Raw genomic sequence first — 19,673 nt, 5'->3', positions numbered from 1 at the left:
CATGGAAGTAATCAACAGACAACAATCCTTAAGCCCTGCTGGCACGGAGATAGAAAATAAACAAGATAAATAAATTAAATAGTCATCACATATGCCAGTCATACATGTAAGGAGAAAAAAATAAAACAAAGTTGTGGGCCATGCATTGGTGAAGAGGGGTTGAAACTTGATGGCCAGTTACTGTTGAGTAAAGAAAGTGAGGAGACAGAGTCGGATGGGTGTAGGGGGAGGCAGTCCATGCAGGAAGAGCTGGGACCACAGCATGATGGATCGTGTTCCAGGCGTGTCTGAGGATGAGTGAGGTCCATGTGGCTCCGGAGCGGGGCGGGGGGCGGGCATGGCTAATGAGGTCAGAAAGGTGCCGTGGGTCAGATCATTTGGGTCCTGCAGGAGGGAGTTTGGCTTTTACTTTGGGTGAAATGGGAGCCACGGAGGGCTTGGAGGAGCGAAGTGATGTAACCAGACTTAATGCTTTAGCGTCAGTGTTCACTCTGGCTTCTGTGTGGAGAATGGAGAATAGGGGGAACGCCAGGACGAAGATGACCAGTTCGGAGGCTATTACCAGAAGAGAGATGATGATGGTGTCCAGCAAGGTGGTGGCCGTGGGGTGGAGAGGAGTTGTTGGATGTATCTTGAAGGTATCTGGATGTATCTTGAAGGTAGAGCTGGCAGGATTCGATACTGTACCAGATGGGAGATATCAGAAAAAGAGGCATCAGAGGTGACACTGAAGTTCTGGACTTGGACCTCGGGAGGGGGTGGGGGAGAGAGAAAGAGGAAGAGGGAGAATGAATGGGTAAACCGACAGCCAATCTGCAAGAACACGGAGGCATCTGGGAAGAAAGTGCTTTGCAGGACCAACAGCCCAAGCACTACCCAAAGCTATGAGACAATACTCGGTGATACAGGTCCCAAGAAAGTCAAGGGAGAAGACCAGCTACAACCCAGGAGCTCAGCCAGATCGCAATCTATCTACTCCCAAGAGGTTAAGAACATGGGCTCTGTACCTAACATGTCTGGGTTCTTTTCCTAGATCTACCATTTGCTAGCTGTGTGACCTCAGACAAATTACTTAACCTCTCTTGGTATCCTTTTTCCTGTCTGTCAAATGGAGAAAATAACAGTAACTGCTTCCTGGGGTTGTGGTCCATGGGAAGTAGTTTAACTCATGTAAAGGGCTGAGCATCACATCTGACTCACCCCGTCAATACCAGTTTTGCTTCTGGGAAAATGGAAATTCTTTTACTTGGGTCATGGGTTCACCTTGGGGATTAAAGGAGGTAATGGGTGGTAAACGCTAGACCTTCGTACTCTATACAGTGTCACTTATACCTAAGTGGAGACTGATGATGGTGGTGATGATGATGGTGGTGATTATGGTGGTGATGATGACATCACCATCCTCTTGACCCTTGATAACATAATAGGGTGGGAAGATGAAACCCTCCAAGGGGGCTCAAAGGGGAAAACCAGAGTAACAGCAGAGGGAAAGCTGGTTAACAAAGAGACAGAAACTTGGGCAGCTGAAGGAATAGTGCTGTTTTTCCTGGAAACAAGGAGATTTCAGGGCAGGGAGCCACCCGGAGCTGGCAGAAGAATGGATTGTTTCAACCGCCTCCAAACCCCTTCCCTTGTGGGGACGAGTGTAGGTGTTTGCGAAGGCACCTGTGTGTGGGCCTTGTTAGCAGCAGAAAGAAAAGAGGCATTGATTTCAAAACAGGTAATTTTGCCCCGTTAGTGTGTCTTCGGCACACGGCTGAACAGAGCGGAGGGTTGGAGCTGTCCTGAGCGACCCTGCAGACCAAGCCTCAGACACATCACAAGGATGGCTGCCTGATGCCATAATGGTCCAAGCCCATCGTTCTCCTCAAGCTTGAAAACGAATGGTCTGCTTCCATCCACGGACAAACAGGGATGATGCAAAAAGAGAAAGGATTCAAGTGACATGGATACACACACGCAAAACCCATACACCAAGAGAGACCCCCAGAGACAGCTTATCACAGTTACAAACAGATATGCAGGCACAGAGAGACACAAAGACATGCAGTGAGACACACAGACACCAAAACACCACGCAAAACACATCCACAGAGAAACCCATACACACGTGCAGGAGATGATGGAGGACACAAATATACAAAAGCACAAAGACAGACGCAGTGAGAAATGCAAAGTGCAGACATGCATAGACCCACGCGCACACACAAGTGCGCATCACACAGTGCAGTGCTTAAAAACTAAACTTCAACTAGAAGTCAGGATGGAAAGAGTAAGAGAGGACGACGGTGAGAATTCTACGAGTTCCCGTGTCCAAAGAGGGCGGATCGTCTGCCCTCTCCCTAACGCGGGTCCTGTGTGGATCTCTGTCTGCTACAGTTTGCTCTGCACGTAAGCAGTTCTGATTTAGATGATAGATAGAAACTATTTATACAGTTAAACACGGTAGGGGTCTAAACTCTGTTCCCCGCAGAACACCAGATGTGAATAGATGAACATTTGATCGTCCTCATGCCTGTTTGTGACAAGCTAACAGATAAGAAACCATCCCACTGAATTCCCAGAAAACTGGAGACCACGAATACAGATAGCAACATGCGGGAAGAGCCAGGATTTATTAAGGCAGATTTCTAAATATTAAAGAGAAGGCAGCTGGCCATGCTTTCCTCAGCAGACTTTGTAGGCGGGATATCAGTTGAAAACCAAGATAAATGAGCAGGGCATATACTGGGGAGTTTTCAGAGCATCGGAACGACCTCGTGCAGGCGGTAAACAGGCACCATGTGCACGTCTGGACGTAGGGGTATTTGGAAGTGGGGTGGTCTCACTGTCTCAAATTGTCTCTTCCTTATAGCTGCCTGAAATTCCAGTAGGAAGTTTTCCAAATTCTTTGTTAAAATATAAATGAAAATAGGTTCAATATCACTAGTCATTAGGGAAATGCAAACCCAAACCACAAGGATATGGAGAAATTTGAACCCTTGTGCTTGGCTGGTGAGAATGTAAAATGATGCAGCTGCTGTGGAAAATGGCATGGTGGTTCCTCAAAAAAATTAAACCTAGAATTACCATATAATCCAGCAATTCTACTCCTGGGAATATACCCAAAAGAAGTGAAAGCAGTGACTCAAATATTTGTATGCCCATGAAGATAGCAGCGTTATGCACGGTAGCCAAAAGGTGGAGGTAACCCAGGTGTCCATCGACAGGTGAATGGATAAGTAAAACGTGGTCTATACATGCAATGGAGTATCATTCAGGTTAAAAAGGAAGGACATTTTGACACATGCTACAACATGGATGAACCTTGAGGACATTAAGCTAAGTGAAAGAAGACAACCACAAAAGGACAACTATTGTATGATTCCACTTATATGAATGAGGCGCCTTAGAGTGGTCTAAGTCACAGAGACAGAAAGTAGAAGTGTGGTTGCCAGGAGCTGGGAATGGGGGATGGGAGTTACTGTTTAATGGGTACAGAGTTTCAGTTTGAGATGACGAAAAGAGTTCTGGAGATGGATGGAAGTGATGTTCGCATGACAACATGAGCACACTTAAAGCCACAGAACTGTACATTTTAAAATGGTTAATATAGGAAATTTTATGTGGTGTGTATTTTACTACAATAATACATCTCTACCGCATTATGAGCCAATGCATGAAAATACTCCCTATCAGTGGGATCATAAAGATTAGTTTGCATCCAACACAAAGCAAGATCTCCTAGAAAGAAAGGAGGGAATTCTTAGAAATGCAATCCCAGAAAAATACCCCCAGCAATAGAGGGTATCTGGATATCTCAGTGACTTCCCCCAAACACGCCTCCTCTCCTAATCAAAGCTGGCCTGCCCTGTGTCCCAGTACCTGCCAATCATCGTCACCTGAGCAAGGTAGCTGAGCCCACAATTAAGACTCTTCTGTTCCCATTGTTTTATCCCAATGAGATCCTAAATCGAGAGGGAACGGAGGAAGAAAACAGCCAACCGAAGATAGCCCAAATGTCTAAATACTCTAAAGGCATTCTAAGGAGTAACTAACACATTGTGCATCTTTTTTTTTTTTTTTTGTGCATGACCCCTGTACTGGGGGCTTTACATATATTATGTATACTCGCAGCAGCAGCTAGAGGACTTATCATCTCCATTTTGCAGATGAGACCGAAACAGAGGCCATTTTTTTAATTTGCCCCCAGTCACACAGCCTGTAAGCAGTAGAACCAGGATTCAAAACTAGAAAGTTCACGTCCAAAACTCCAAAACCCATGTCGTTATCCAGCTACTGAATCCCAACAAGAGGGGGCATTCCATGAGACACATGCAGCATTTGTAAAAACCTAAACATCTCTATATTGGTCCGGGTAAAACAACTCAAGCCCCCTAAAACAAATCTGTATCATTTACTTTGTGCTAGAATTACATCAGGGTATCTCCAGTGGGGGAGATTTTGTTCTCCTCCCCAAGGAACAATTGGCAGTATCTGGAGAGGGTTGTGGAGTGTGTGCTAATGGCACCAGGTGGGTAGAGGCCAGAGATGCTGCTAAACATTCCAATCCACCGCCCAACAAAGAATTATCTGGCCCCAAATGTCAATGGAGCCGAGGCTGAGAAACGCTGAATTTTATCAAATGTGTGTGAGAAGGTTGGTTGTGCCTCTCCCTCCATCTCTGTCTTCACCTTTGCTCCTCATCTGCTTCCTAATTCATCTTCTCAGTCACTTACCCAAGAGGAAAAACACCTACCCTTGCTAATTCCCTGATCATTTATTTAGGAGTTGCAATGTTCTAAGTGCTCATGAGAGTTTCTGATCAAACACGTGCAGAGTGGGCAGGCAGAGAATGACTGCCAACGAGAAGACTATTCCAAAAACTTGGATTGGGAGACAATTTTCCAGACCACACAAACTATGTAGAAATTGTAATGATAATTGCTCTGCTTTAAAGGTGCAGAGTAGCTTCCCTAAACTCAGGGAATCTTATCAGATTGGCTTGGACACCTAGAACTGACATCTCATTCATCTCATTCATTAGTATATAAACTCAGAAGTAGACCTGGCCAAGAAAAATATTTCACTTCTTCTTGGACAGTATTCTAAACAGGACCACTGCTTACTTATATGTTCAAAGCACCCCATAAATATGCCTCCCTCCCTCCGTCTCTTCCTTCTTTCTTTCTCTCCCAGCAGCTCAGGTGAAATACACTCAACTTGATCAGCCCATGGGGGTGGGTCAGGGAGGCAAGGTGGACAGACTCCAAGGAGAACCCCATGATTCCTACCTTCTTGTATCCACACTCTTGCATAATCCCCTCTCCCTGAGTATGGGCAAGACTGTGACTTGCTTCTAACCAATAGAACATGGCAGAGGTGATGGGCCATCCCTTCCGTAATGATGTTACATCGTGCAAGACTGCATCTTGCAAAGCAACTCACTAGGGACTCTTCTTTCTGGCTTGATGACGTAAGTGACCATGTTGGAGAAGTTCGTGTGGCAAGGAACTTTGGGTTAAGAGCTGAGGGTGGATGGCCTCTGAACAGCAACCAGCCAAGAGCAAAACAGAAGAAAACCAAAAAACGTAAGCTGCAGTATCAACGAACTGAATGCTGCCAACTACACCACCGATGGGGAAATGACCCCTTCCCCAGCTGAGCCTCCAGATGGGAACTCAACCCTGGTTGGGTTGCAGCCTCATGAGTTCATAAGCAAAGGCCCCATCGCAGTTGTGCCTGGACCCCTGATCCACAGAAGTCATGGGATAATAAATGTGAGTTGCTTTAGGAGGGCTGCCTTAGTGAGGCACTTCTTCCTGCCCTCCATTCCCTCCCACTAAGGCAGAGCCTTCCAGAAACAAGGACATTTTCCTCAGCCCTGAGTGCAGTCAGATGAGAAGTTACAGAACCACCATTCTGTCCGAGCGGCCATGGATTTATGAATGGCTTGCACTTCCGTTAGGCTGCGGGGAGGGGCCGGGGTGTCTCTGCTTGTGTTTAGAAGTCCATTTGTTTCCATTCCTTGTCAGCAGTTTGCATAAGTGAGTGGTTTTATTTCTTCTGCGAGAGGAGGGAAAACGCACGAGTTACCATAGCAGTGGAAGATTTGTCAAATAAAGCTTTTAATAATGGGACAGTTGGACAGTTTTATAGTTCTTCAGCTTTCTGGCCATTTGAAGGTGGTAGGTTTTCAATAAAAATTAAGTCTTTTTCCAAGAGAAACTCAGTCCCCTGTTATTTTAAAACAACTAGTCCAGGGTGCACTGAAGCACCTTACTTCCACGGCCGAAAGTAAATCTCCCTCCTTTTCCGTATTAATAACTCGAGCAATCCATCAGCCTGAGACGGACTCTGAGCTCTTTGCACTAGTATATCCAGGTGGCCTGATGGAGCACATCTGTAACTAGACTTGCTGGGTGATCATTAGGCTGGTCCTGAAAATAAATGGCCTGGCCTCCTCCACAGCTTACCTAAGTACACCAGGGAGGGGCCAGCGACCTGGACTCCGTTCTTTAATTTCCTTGGATTCTTCCAAAGTTCTTCTGGATCAAAGGAAGTGGTTCACAATTTAGACTCTGATGAGGGAAGTAGCCTGTTGGAAAGGCCCCCAGATGTTCCCCTGACTCCTCAGACTTTTTTTCCATTTGTCAGTGGAGGAGCGGTGAAAGAAGGATGAAAATGGGCTTAGAAGTCAGGATTCTGGGGCTCAAGTCCTGACTCCATAATCTACCAGAGTGAACGGGGGGATATATCCAATCCCTCTGGGCCTGAACTCCCACCTGTGGAAAATATGATACTAATTTCTGGCAGTTCTTAGAGGCTCAAAAAGTCAAGAAAAATTTGAAGCCCAGAAATCAGAAATTCGTAGTAATTATAGGACTCCTTCCTTTGCCAAGGCCTGTTCTTTCTGCCCCCATCAGAGAGAACAGCCTGTGTCCAGTAGCTCCTGTGTTGGGTCCAGTGTCTCCATAAAATAAGTGCCATAGCAACTGGCATCTCTGAACATCAAGCGATGCTCCGGACCCAGGACAAACAGACAAAGGGATGGTTGGCTGCAAGGATAAAGACTCAGCAATGGAAAGGGTTGGAGGAAGGATCATTGTCATTCGTTATGAGCCTTGTGTATAATTTGGATTGTTTTGCAATGTGCATCTACTGCTTTGATGAGAGACATGCTTTTTATTATAAATGCAAAACAAATGAGATAAAGGGTATGCACTTGAAGGCGCTAGAGGGATGCTACCTGTTACTTGGGTTGACCCCAGGCCTGGACATTCAAGGGCATCTTTCACCAGGCCTGAGTTTCTCCTTGTCTTCTAGGGCTGCCATTGATGACCACACAGCAGTTCCCCAGCCCCAGTTTCTAGGAAGCAGATATGTTCAAGTCCTGTCCTCTCCAAAGCCCCAAAGGCACCACTCACCATAGGCTCTGTTGCCTCCTGACTTCCACTCTTCGTATTGGAAACCCCAAGACCCATCCTTACTCATACTTACTTGGTACCACAGGTCTCTGCCCAGACTCCATCAGTGCTGACGTTCCAACCCCGTGAAGCCTTCCAGGGGCCAAGATACACTCCCCAGTAATGGTCTCCTACCTACAGCCTGTTGTCCTGAGAGCCTCTTTCTTCCCACGGCATGAACACAGAGCGCCTTGTGTCCTACAGCATCCAGACCCCCCAGCTAAATCTCGATCCATTGCTAAGTGCACTATCGCAGGTGTAAGTTATTGTCATCATTTGCTTCATCATCTCCATCATCACCCTCACTATCAGTTACTCTCCTTAATAAGTCAGAAATCCCAGGAATTCTCTGGCAGTCCAGTGGTTAAGACTCTGCGCTCTCACTGCCAAGGGGCCAGGTTCAATCCCTGGCTGGGGAACGAAGATCCCACAAGCTATATGGTGCGGCCAAAAAAAAGGCAGAAATCCACCCCCACCCATAGATCCCTGTGTCCTTGCTCAGAAATCCCTTATTTTCTTCCTTCAAGTTTAAATAGTTCAGAGTCCTCCATTCCTAGCCCTTGTCTTTCCAGGCTGAACATGCAGCATCTCCACAGTCTAAATTATATTAAAATCATTTTTTACACTTAAGTTTCTGAATCTCATGCCTTTTGTGAAACATGGTGACCCTTTGCCGGTGTCGTTCCGACTCCAGTCACTCCCTCCTCTGAGTGGCCACGATCCCTGCTGGCTGGTCTCCTTCCTGGCCACTTTCCCTCCATCCCCCACGGTCTGCAGATGAGTTAGCTCTGCCCAGGGTCTCCTCTCTGGCAGGGGAACCTGCTTGGAACAATATGGCTCCATTACGATCGCTCTCTGTCATTCCTTCCTGGAATTTAATTGGATTTTTCTCTTCCCTTTGTTAGTCGAAATCACATAATAAAAATCTCCCCGAGTGCAATCACTTTCCAGTGGCACCATTCCAAGGTGTGTCATGATGAGCCTTAATAGAAAAGAGGCTCTCTACTAGTCCACAGAGGAAATAAATACTTGACTTGCAACCAAGCTTTATTTATGGGATGGATTATCTCACCTGACTCCCTAGAGAGGAAGCGAAGAGGGGGTCTCCAACTCCCTACTTAACAGTGAAGGTCAATTCATCAGCCGCTTTCACAAAGGAATCCTGCACATGAAATTGTTTGGGGATTCCAGCAGGGCAGAGTTTCATAAAGTGTGGTCCACAAACTAGCTGAGTCAGAATTTTCCGGGGTGCCTGATAAAAATTCAGATTCCTACGCCCAGCCTCAGGCCTACAGAGCCCAAATCTCTGGGTGATGGAAACTGAGCGTCTATAATTTTAACAGTAAGGCAGTTGTTCTCAAGTTTTCTCATTCGTTGATCAGTTAAGATGCTAGGGGGTGAGGAAGGAGGAGACCCCAAAGTAGATATTTCTGGATGAAATCAAAGAAGAGGAAATATTTGGTATCCCATCAGACAGTTAGGTTACAGCACTAGAAGCAGGCGTGAAGACATTTCTTTCCTCCCACATGGAGAACCTGTTCATTTAATTTACCCTTATTGCTTCCAAGTCTTCATTACACTCCATATCCTATGCCTTGAGGGTGAATTTGGAAAGAACTTTTCCACTTTGTGGAAGCTTGGTTGGCCTTCTCAAGAGTTGGGCACCACGGGCTTCCCTGGTGGCGCAGTGGTTGAGAGTCCGCCTGCCGATACAGGGGACACGGGTTCGTGCCCCGGTCCGGGAAGATCCCACATGCCGTGGAGCGGCTGGGCCCATGAGCCATGGCCGCTGAGCCTGCACGTCCGGAGCCTGTGCTCCGCAGCGGAAGAGGCCACGACAGTGAAAGGCCCGCATACCGCAAAAAAAAAAAAAAAAAAAAGAGTTGGGCACCAGACTCAGAGGAAGGACTTAATAATTTGTATTTTTAATACATATTTATAGTATATATATGTACGTACACACACCTATATATAAATAGAGACATTGGTTCTGAAATATTTAAGCAATCAATATTGCAGATTGATATTGATGTGCAAAGTAGTTAACTATGCATCATTTCAGTTATTATTCATGTGGATCTAAGGCCAAAATGTACCCTACATTTTCAAAGATAAGGACCTATTTCAGGAGCAGTCAGATCTAGTGAAGGAAACCACAAGATAGAAAGTTGATGAAAACTCCTCAGGATGAGGCAGAGAGTCCTGAAAGTTTTAAGAGGAACAAGTTCGTCTTTTTCCATCACTTTGCTATCCTTCAGGGTCACCTCCAGACCTGTGCAGATGTATTCACGGTATAATTTGAGTCCTAAAGTATGTTCCCCATCCACAGTACTCCCCACCCTGTTGGCTCTGAAATGCTTGACAATATCAGATTCAACTTGGCTTTCATAATTAACAGAATTTGGCTAGAGAATATATTATTTAGAATATCAAAATCATGCTATAATGCATATCAACCATGTAGCTTTTTCTTCCATTATTTCCTTAATGATAAATGTCAGGTGTAGGCTGTACTTGGGTACATAACTGAGGGGTAAAAAGTTAGAACTATTGTTATGACTTTTGATGCATACTCTCCTTTACCTTTCCAAAAAGTGTCATACCACTTGTAGTAATTTTCTATCGCTGTTGTGACAAATTACCACAAACTTAGTGGTTTACGACAACATAAATGTATTACCTTACATTCCTATAGGTTAGAAGTCCAGCATGGGTTTCGATGCACCAGAATCAAGGTGTTGGCAGGGCCATATTCCCTCTGGAAGCTCTAAGAGAGAAATCTGTTGTCTTGCTTTTTTCCCAGCTTCTCAAAGCTACCCTCATCCCTTGGCTCATGGCCACCTCCTGGCCAAAGCCAGCAGGGTAGCATCTCTCTGACCCTGTTTCTATCCTCCTCTTCTACCCTCTGACACTCCTCTTCTACCTCTCTCTTCCGACTTTAAGGACATTTGTGATGACAGTGGGCCCACCCAGATAACCCGGTATCATCTCTCCATTTTATGTTCGGTTGGTTTGCAAACCTTAATTTCTCCTCCAACCTCAATTCCCCTTTGCCATGGAAGGTAACGGATTGAAAGGATCACGGGTATGCCTACCACACCACTTATGGTTTCCATCTGTAGTGGGATGCATTCACCGAGAGCTCAGCATCTTTCTTAGCAGCACTTTCAGAAACTAGGTACCAAGTAGAACCTTGTCACAGGTAGGGTCCTGAGCAGCAGAGTCTAAGGTGGGGATCAATGGGAAGTACATGTATCAGGGGGTGCTCTAGGGAGCAACACCTGCCGAAAGGTGGGGAAGGAAGCAGGACCTGGACAGAGGGAAACTCGAAGCTGTGATGCGGGCCCAACAAAGGCCCAGGCAACTCCACTCTGGACCTGGGATGCCCGTCAGGTGTGTCCCAAGCTAGGGGAGGGCAGTGGGCCTTAATATCTGTGTCTGGATGAGGGAGTCCCAGGGACAGGGTGTCACCTTGGGTGAGGCAGGTTTTTTCAGCTGAGATGATCCTCAGAGAGGGCTGACAGCTGAGGGTCACCCAAGGCAGAACCCCCAGCCGCCAGGAGAACAAGGCTTCATGCCAGAGGGGGCGTCTGAGCCAAGCATCTGAGCATCCCTCAAAAAGACAGGACGCATCTTAATTAACACTGAATGCAAAACGTTGTACCAAATCTCTTCTTGATGAGACCTCGGCCCCTCTCATCAGCCTTTCCATTTCAGCTTCTGGCCCCTGACATCACCTTGGTTCTGTTTGGCAGCTCTCAAGTTACCACGTGCCACAAACTTTTTCTTTATCAGCTTCCAGCTCATTTTCCAGAACCTCTTCCACATCCCAGGTTTCCTTCTTTCTGGACGGTTTTCCCTTCTCTGACTAGCCTTCCTCTGCCTTTTGTAATAAAGGCCTATTATCCCATTTGGTTCCTTTTTTTTATTTTTTATTTTTTTTCAAACTGACACTGAAAGCATAGCCTGCCTTTTCCAAAGCAAGGCAGATGATTTCGAACTACAACCGACGTAGGTTAAGCTCTGCTAAACTCTATGACACGGGGATTATAAATTAAAGGTCAGCCTGTTCCTTCACATGGTTGCTATTGAAAAAACCCTCGAAATGGACTAAATTCAGATGAATTGGCATCTTCTGTCAAGGCTACAGAAGAAACGCCAGGGTTGGAATAAAGTTCTGTTTCCAAGAGCGTATTTAGACAGAGCAGGAGTGATTCCGACCCAGAGTCCCCTCGATCAGACATTTGTTCACCCTTCCTGCCTGCAGCCATGGATGGCCATCAGAGGGCCTCACCCCCAACTAGCTGCTCAATCCTGTGGCAGGCAGGGTCTGTTTGACTCAGGGAATTTTGCAAAGCTTCACCAAGAAGTGAGTTTCCATCTCCCCAGGGCGGCAGCTCTCAGAGTGACAAAGGACTGACCCCCAGGTCAACAGCCAAGAATGAGTGCAGCCCTGTCAGCCCCAGAAAACACTAACGAGGGACCTGGCTCTGCTAAAGCAAGGGACATTCTGCCACCCTGGGTTAAGCCACTTGACTGACACGCTGCAAAGACCCAGCCAGGAATGCGTGATCACAGTTACTCCTGTTTGCATTGGACACAGCACCAGCAGGTGTGTTATCTCATTTGCGTTAATCCACAGCCCTGTCAGATGCGTAGAGCAGGGATCATTATTTGTACAACAATTTTATCTGTTTCTTTGTGCGAGACAGCAGGTACCCAAGGCCACCATGCTGCACCAGGCTGTCCGGAAGTGAGTATAGACCCAGGCAGACCGAAAGAACCAGCTCTGACCCTCAGACCATTACAATTACTCTCAGAACCCAGAGGGTGGTGCAAAATAGGCCTTTCCTTCTCCCATCAAGTCTGCTTCAGTCTTAAGCATCCACCTGTAACGGAGCTGCTGTCATCCTCCTCCCCTTCCTCTCGGACGAGGCTCTCACGTCCCCCAGTCTGGGCTTTTATCCCACCTGTGCTATGGCGTGGAAATTGGTTTTGTTCCTGTAAGCCAAAGCAAGCAAAACTCACTTTCCCTGGATCTTCAGTGATCCTAGAAATTTCATAGACAGACCTACAGATTCCCAGCGTCCTCCTCCAGAGACTGATTGATGTGATCCAGAATCTCCATAGATCCAGAACTCCCCTCCCCCACCCCACCCCCCAGGAATTCGGATGCAGGTGGTGTGGGTGAAACTAATGGAATGCATATACATCCCACTGGTGTCATGGGCGTGAAACTACAAAATTCAATAACACCTCGTCTTTCTCCTTTTATTTATTTTAAATGTGCGTGTTATTTGAATAGATCTCCAATTACAAACTATATTAACAAACACAAGTACATAGAATAAAATTTAAAAGTTCCCTCACCTGGGCTTCCCTGGTGGCGCAGTGGTTGAGAGTCCGCCTGCCGATGCAGGGGACACGGGTTCGTGCCCTGGTCCGGGAAGATCCCACATGCCGCGGAGCGGCTGGGCCCGTGAGCCATGGCCGCTGAGCCTGCGCGTCCGGAGCCTGTGCTCCGCAACGGGAGAGGCCGCAACAGTGAGAGGCCCCCAACGGGAAGTGGTTAAAGGGAGAGCAAAGTATAACTTGACTTTGTAAATCGGGACAGGAGGTCAGATTACCAAGAGCTTTGTAGGTTGTGATAAGGAGTTTGGATTTGATTCTAAATGTGATGAAAGCTTGAGAGAATTTCATTGAGGGGGTATTGTGATCTTCCAAACATTTTTAAAGATCGTATTAGCTGTTTTGGAGAACGGATTCAGAAAAGAGATCCATAAGAGTGAGGCAAAGGACCAGTAAGAAGGCTCTTGAAGTAGCTAACTGGTGACTGTACACAAGCCAAATTCCACTTTTACAATCTATGACATCAGCGAAGTTGGGTGTGCCACTGTTTAACTGTACACAAGCCAAATTCCACTTTTACAATCTATGACATCAGCGAAGTTGGGTGTGCCACCTGCCCTTGAATTTGACTCAAAGTGCTTTGTTGCACAAAGTTCTCAGATTTTTTTTAACCATGCTATACATTAGATCCCCAGAACTTATACAAAGTTCTCAATTTTTTAAATTGAATCTATTAGTATTTTTCTTGTAATTTCTTCTATGAGTTTCATGCTTGGAAAAATCATATCTCAAGATGAGATTAATATTTATCTGCATTTGATTCTAATTTTTTCAGTTTTTACAAGGTTTTTTTTTTCACATTTACCTCTTTCATTCATTTGGAATATATTTGGGAGCATAATATAATTGTGAAGATCTAACTTGCTTCTTTTTCCCTAAACAACTGTTTCTCCTAACAGGAGAAAGTACTTGTTTCCCATTGGCTTATGACGCTTTTTTTGTTATATTTTTATGTGATACGTATGCTCAGGTTTTAGTCGGTAGTATTTCTTTTATTCCATTGATTGTTCCTTGTACTAATACCACCATGTTTCAATTATTACAGTTTTATAAAACATTTTAAGACCTGGTCAGGCAAGTACCTTTGATTTCAAAATGTCATTGGATTTTCATTTTTCTTCTTTCAAAATGTCTTTAGATAATCTCACCCATTAATTCTTCCAGATGGACTTTAGAATGATTTTTGAAAGATCTTTGAAAGTCCCTATAGGATTTTGATTGGGATATTGAGAACCTATATATAAATTTTCAAATAATTGACACAAATAATTGACAAATAATTTAATCTTCTCATTTAAAAAAAAAGATACATTCTTTCAAATATGCCCCTCAGTCAAGTTGGGTCTATCATAGTATTTATTTGACTTCATTATGTGATGCATTACATTTAAGTTAGTTAAAAACATACTTTAACATTTTTGGGGGGGGGCTGCACTGCATGACTTGTGGGATCTTAGTTCCCTGACCAGGGATCAAACCCGGGCCCTGGCAGTGAAAGCGCCGAGTCCTAACCACTGGACCACCAGGGAATTCCCAACATATATTTCTTAAATAAGATTTTTCTTGTGAAATATTTAGCATAGTACCTAGAACACAATAAGGATCTAATAATTTTTATTTGTAAATTGCTATTATTATTAATATTATTTATCAAAGACTAGAATGAAATGGTATTTGTTGACCTCCTCTGTGTAGGAAAACTATTAGCATGCTTTTCTTTCCCATCATGCTTCTTTTTATTTTCTCCAATATATCGCTTGTCTTTCAAAAAGTGTATCAACATTTATAATCAATTTTATTGCCAGTTCTTTGGTACCAAAATATTCTCAGTCTTGCATTTTCTGCTTTAATTACTCTCCCAGTTGGCTAGAGTGTATCTTGAAGTATTGTTTTAAAGAAACAGACAGGGCTTCCTTGTGGCACAGTGATTAAGAATCTGCCTGCCAATGCAGGGGACACAGGTTTGAGCCCTGGTCCGGGAAGATCCCACATGCCGCGGAGCAACTAAGCCCGAGCGCCACAACTACTGAGCCTGCGCTCTAGAGCCCACGAGCCACAGCTACTGAGCCCACATGCCACAATTTCTGAAGCCCGCGCGCCCCAGAACCCGTGCTCTGCAACAAGAGAAACCACTGCAATGAGAAGCCTGCACACCACAACAACAAAGAGTAGCCCCCGCTCACCACAGCTAGAGAAAGCCCGCGTGCAGCAACAAAGACCCAATGCAGCCAGAAATAAATAAAATAAATTTATCAAAAAAAAGAAATAGATTTATTTTTTCTAAGCCATTGCATAACCAAAAATAACCAGTTACTTTAACATAAAATATAAAAAGATTTTAAAAAAGAAAACTTTTTCAACCATGTTCTGTCATGACAATCAGCATTCACAAAGCAGAGATCAGACATTGTCATGTAGTCATCAGGCTGTGAAATAGGAGGAAAAGATCATTTCTCCTTCACTGTGTATAGATATCAAGTTTGTCCTGTTCTAGATATCAAAATATGTGTCACCCATAATTATGTAGTTCTCAATTTGGATCCATAAGTCTTAGCATTAGTGGAATGTTCTTGCAGGTTTTGACAACAGTTTCAGTATCGGCCTTGGTTGGTTTTTTTTTTAATATAAATTTATTTATTTTTGGCTGCATTGGGTCTTCATTGCTGTGCGTGGACTTTCTCTAGTTGCAGCGAGTGGGGCGTACTCTTTGTTGTGATGCACGGGCTTCCCACTGCGATGTCATCTCTTGTTGCAGAGCGTGGGTTATAGGCGCACATGCTTCAGTAGTTGTGGTGCGTGGGCTCAGTAGTTGTGGTGCACGGGCTTAGTTGCTCCATGGCATGGGGGATCTTCCCAGACCAGGGCTCAAACCCATGTCCCCTGCATTGGCAGGCGGATTCTTAACCACTGCACCACCAGGGAAGCCCCAGCTTTGGTTTTCAGGGCTGTGTGGATTTCCATTTTTCTATGTCTTCTAGCAATTTTTTAATATGAAATTAGAAAGGATTGTGTCTAATACAATGTTTAAACAGAAGTCCATTGATCACGTTCAGTCTGTTACCATATACTTCTCAGCAATTTAGGTATGAGCATTGAATTCAGAAAGGCCTGGGTTTGTGTGTCAGTTACACATTTTTTTGTTTCATGGAACAGAAAATCCAAACTAAAGTGTATTAAGCAATAAAGAGAATTCATAGATTCAAGTGACTAAAACATCTACAGGAGGGCTTCAGGTAAGGCTTGTGCTAGTGAGACCAGCAATATCACTAAAGACCTCGTATCTCTCAGTCTTTCTTCTCTCTCAGATGCTGTAGTACCCTGTACTGGACACTGCCTCATGGCAGCAAAATGGCCATAGCAGCATCTACCCTTACACCCTCATACCACACCTTCCAGGGAAGGAAAGCAAGAATTTTATGAAGGCTTCTCCAGAAGAGAATAAAAATTTCCCCTGAAGGTTCAAAAAGTATCTCCTTGCATCTCATTGGCTTTTTGGGGATGAGGTGCCCATCCCGAAACCAATCACTGTAGCCAGGAAATGGAATGCATTTGCTTAAACCAATCACAGACAACCCCTAACATTAGAGTCAGTCCCACCCAAAGTGCACAACTGAGAACAGGCAAGATGCTAATTTACCCCCGGGGAAAGTCACAACTCCGTGACAGAAAGGGAAATGGATATGGATGAAACAAACAATAAGCATCCATTTAATCCCTTCCAACTTGTCTATTTTAAGTAACAGAAACCCATTGTGTTAGTTATCTACTGCTGCATAACAAATTACCCTGAAATTTAGTAGTTCAGGACGACAAGCATTTATTACTTCACAGTTTCTATGGGTCAAAAATCAGGGTCTCTCATGAGGTTGCAGTGTGGGTGTCAATGGGGGGCTACATTCATCTCAAGGCTGGAGGATACACTTCCAAGATGGCTCATGCCCATGGCTGTTGGCTGGAGGCCTCAGTTACTTAGTGTGTGGCCCTCTCCACAGAGCTGCCTGAGCGTCCTTACAACATGGCAACCTTGACCTAAAGTCAGTGGTCTAAGAAAGAGAAGAGCAAGGAGAAAGCTGCAGTGCTTTTACGACCCAGTCTCCAAAGTACACCATTACTTCCACTTTATTGTATCTGTTAGAAGTGAGTCACTAAGTCCCTTCCATAGGCAAGGAAAAAAAGAATTAAACTCTACTCTTGAATGGAGGAGTATCACTTTGTGGATATTTTTAAAACACCAAACCCACCTCAAGCAGGCTTGAGCCACAAAGGGGATTGGTTGGCTTCAGTGTGGACTGACGTACTCCATGAACCAAGTCCTGGGAAAGGAAGTGGGGACTGAACACTATACTACTCTGATTCTCTCTCCATCTGTTTCTCACCTTTGTTTGCTCTGATTATCTTTGCCTGTTGGTCTCTTTTTTCCCTAAGGCAGAAAGAACATCTCCACATGCTGAGCAAAATAACCACTGGCATTCAGCTTAGCAATCCTAGAGGGAAAAGACTCCTTCTTCCCCCCAGCATCTGAACCTTAATCCCAGAAATGGATTGTCATTGGACATACTGGGCCAGTGTACACACCAATCAGCCAAGATTGCCCAGAAGATGATGAGTGTGGCCTGCATCACATGCCCGATCCTCAGGTCCAAAGGCGAGGCTCATTTCCAAAAGAAGGGGGCATGGAAACAAAGAACTTTCACTGTCCACTATGGCCACTCACGACCTATGTGACCTTGAGCAACATACGTGAACTTTCTATGCCCAGCTTCCTCGTCTTCAAAATGAATAGTAATGCCTCCCTGTAAGATTTAATGTTCAGTGAGATGATGCATGTAAAGAGCCTAACTCAGTGACTGACATTCAGTAAATGCTCAAGAAATATAGCTCTTACTGTTACCAAAAGCGGGGGTCTGGCTGCTCGCCCCTCAAAAGCCAATAAAGAGACAAGGTTGGTGGAAAAGAAGGTTAGCTTTATTTCAGAGGCTGGCAACCTGTGAGGCAGGGCAGACTCCGTCCAAAGGCTGAATCCCCCGCCCCCCACCGACAACCAGTGAACAAGAGCTTTTAAAGGGGAGTTTCAGGGGTGCACAAGTGGAGGGAGGGGGCTACATGCAGAAACAGCACAGTCAGCTCTGACGGTCATCTTGAAATTGGTCCTGCAGTGGTCTGATCAGCGTCATCTTGCTTGCTTTAAGTGCAGTTAATCTTTGGTTCCAGGGTCGCTTAGTTCCCATTTCTTTGAGGCCAGTTCTCGGAATTGTGGCAGCTTAGGTCATGGCTACAGTCTGGTCATCATGTAGTTAACTTCTTCCACCTGATGGGGGTTTCAGTATCTGTAAGACAGCTCACAGGATATGGCTCAGAATATTATCTATAGCCCTTGAGAGGGAACTAAAAGGTCGTTGACTTTGCTTACTGACTAAACTATTATTATTGAGTCTTGTTGGACTGTTTTCCTTTGTTTCTGCATTTTCTCACTTCTCTGATTAAACTTATTCTTTGGCTAAAGTTTATCCAGAGAAACCTAAAACCTAAGGCTAAACCTTTCCACAGGCAGGTGGAGGACATGGGGGGGGGGGGGGCAAGGACCATAAGGTCCTGCTCCATTTCAATACCACTCATTATCATTATTTCTTGGTCTTGATGCCTTTTGTGAAAACAAGCTCCTAGAAGATATAGATCAAGCCTCCACCACCACCATAATAACATGAGTCTTTATGGTTTTGCCAGAATGGGAGAGGAAAATGTGCCACCCATGGGTTCAACATGGAGTGTCAATGTGGTTCATTACAAAAGTGAGCAGGCCTAGTGGAAACCTCTGTGCACTCCTGGAGGCCAGCGGAAACCCGTGGACATGCTCTCTATAATATATTCTGCTGGTGCTGTTGGTAATAAAGTAGCAGATGTTGAACAAGGAGCCTGCCCCTGGCAATATCTGTTAATTGATGTGATGTGTGTTTTTATGGAAGCTTGATCAAGGTGTTTTATCTCTGGCTACAAGGGAAACCCTAGAATGGGAAGATTCAAAGCATTCTTCTAAAAGAACTTTCGGGAAAGTGATTATCAAAAATCTTTATCAAAATCCCTACACCAGCAAAGAAATAACTACCTTATTTAGTCTTTAAAAAGATGAAGAAGGTGGCAAAACAAATGAGTTTCTTTCTTTTTTTATTATTATTATTTTTTAAATTTTTATTTATTTTTATTTTTTATCAAAGTATAGTTGATTTATTTATAATGCCGTGTTAGTTTCAGGTGTGCAGTGATTCAGTTATACATATAGGTATATATGTATAAGAATGTATGTATATATGTATGTATATTCTTATACATTTTTTTCAGATTCTTTTCCCTTATAGGTTATTACAAAATATTGAGTATAATTCCCTGTGCTATGCAGTAGGTCCTTGTTGGTTATCTATTTTATATATAGTAGTGTGTATATGTTGATCCCAAGCTCCTAATTTATCTATCCCCTAACCATGTGAGTTTCTTTTTCTTTCTTGGCCACACCATGTAGCATGCTGAATCTTAGTTCCCCAACCAGGGATCAAACCCACACCCTCCCCGGAAGTGGAAGCACAGTCTTAATCACTGGACCGCCAGAGGAGTCCCATGTTTCTTTAAAAAGGAGTAGAGAGGGTACTAGGTTCTCATTTTGGATAAGGGTTTTATTTTCACAAGTCTGATGTGATCACCATAGGTAAAGAATCTCACACACTGAGACATATACACATGGACACAGACACACTCAAGGAATATTCACGAGCCCACCAAATGGACACAGGAGAGACAAAGAGAAAAAAGAGACACACAGAGAGACAT

The sequence above is a fragment of the Leucopleurus acutus genome (assembly GCF_964270905.1).
Source record: "Leucopleurus acutus genome assembly, chromosome: 16".
Taxonomy (NCBI): domain Eukaryota; kingdom Metazoa; phylum Chordata; class Mammalia; order Artiodactyla; family Delphinidae; genus Leucopleurus; species Leucopleurus acutus.
The sequence above is the reverse complement of the archived record's forward strand: the minus strand, read 5'-3'. Positions refer to the sequence as shown.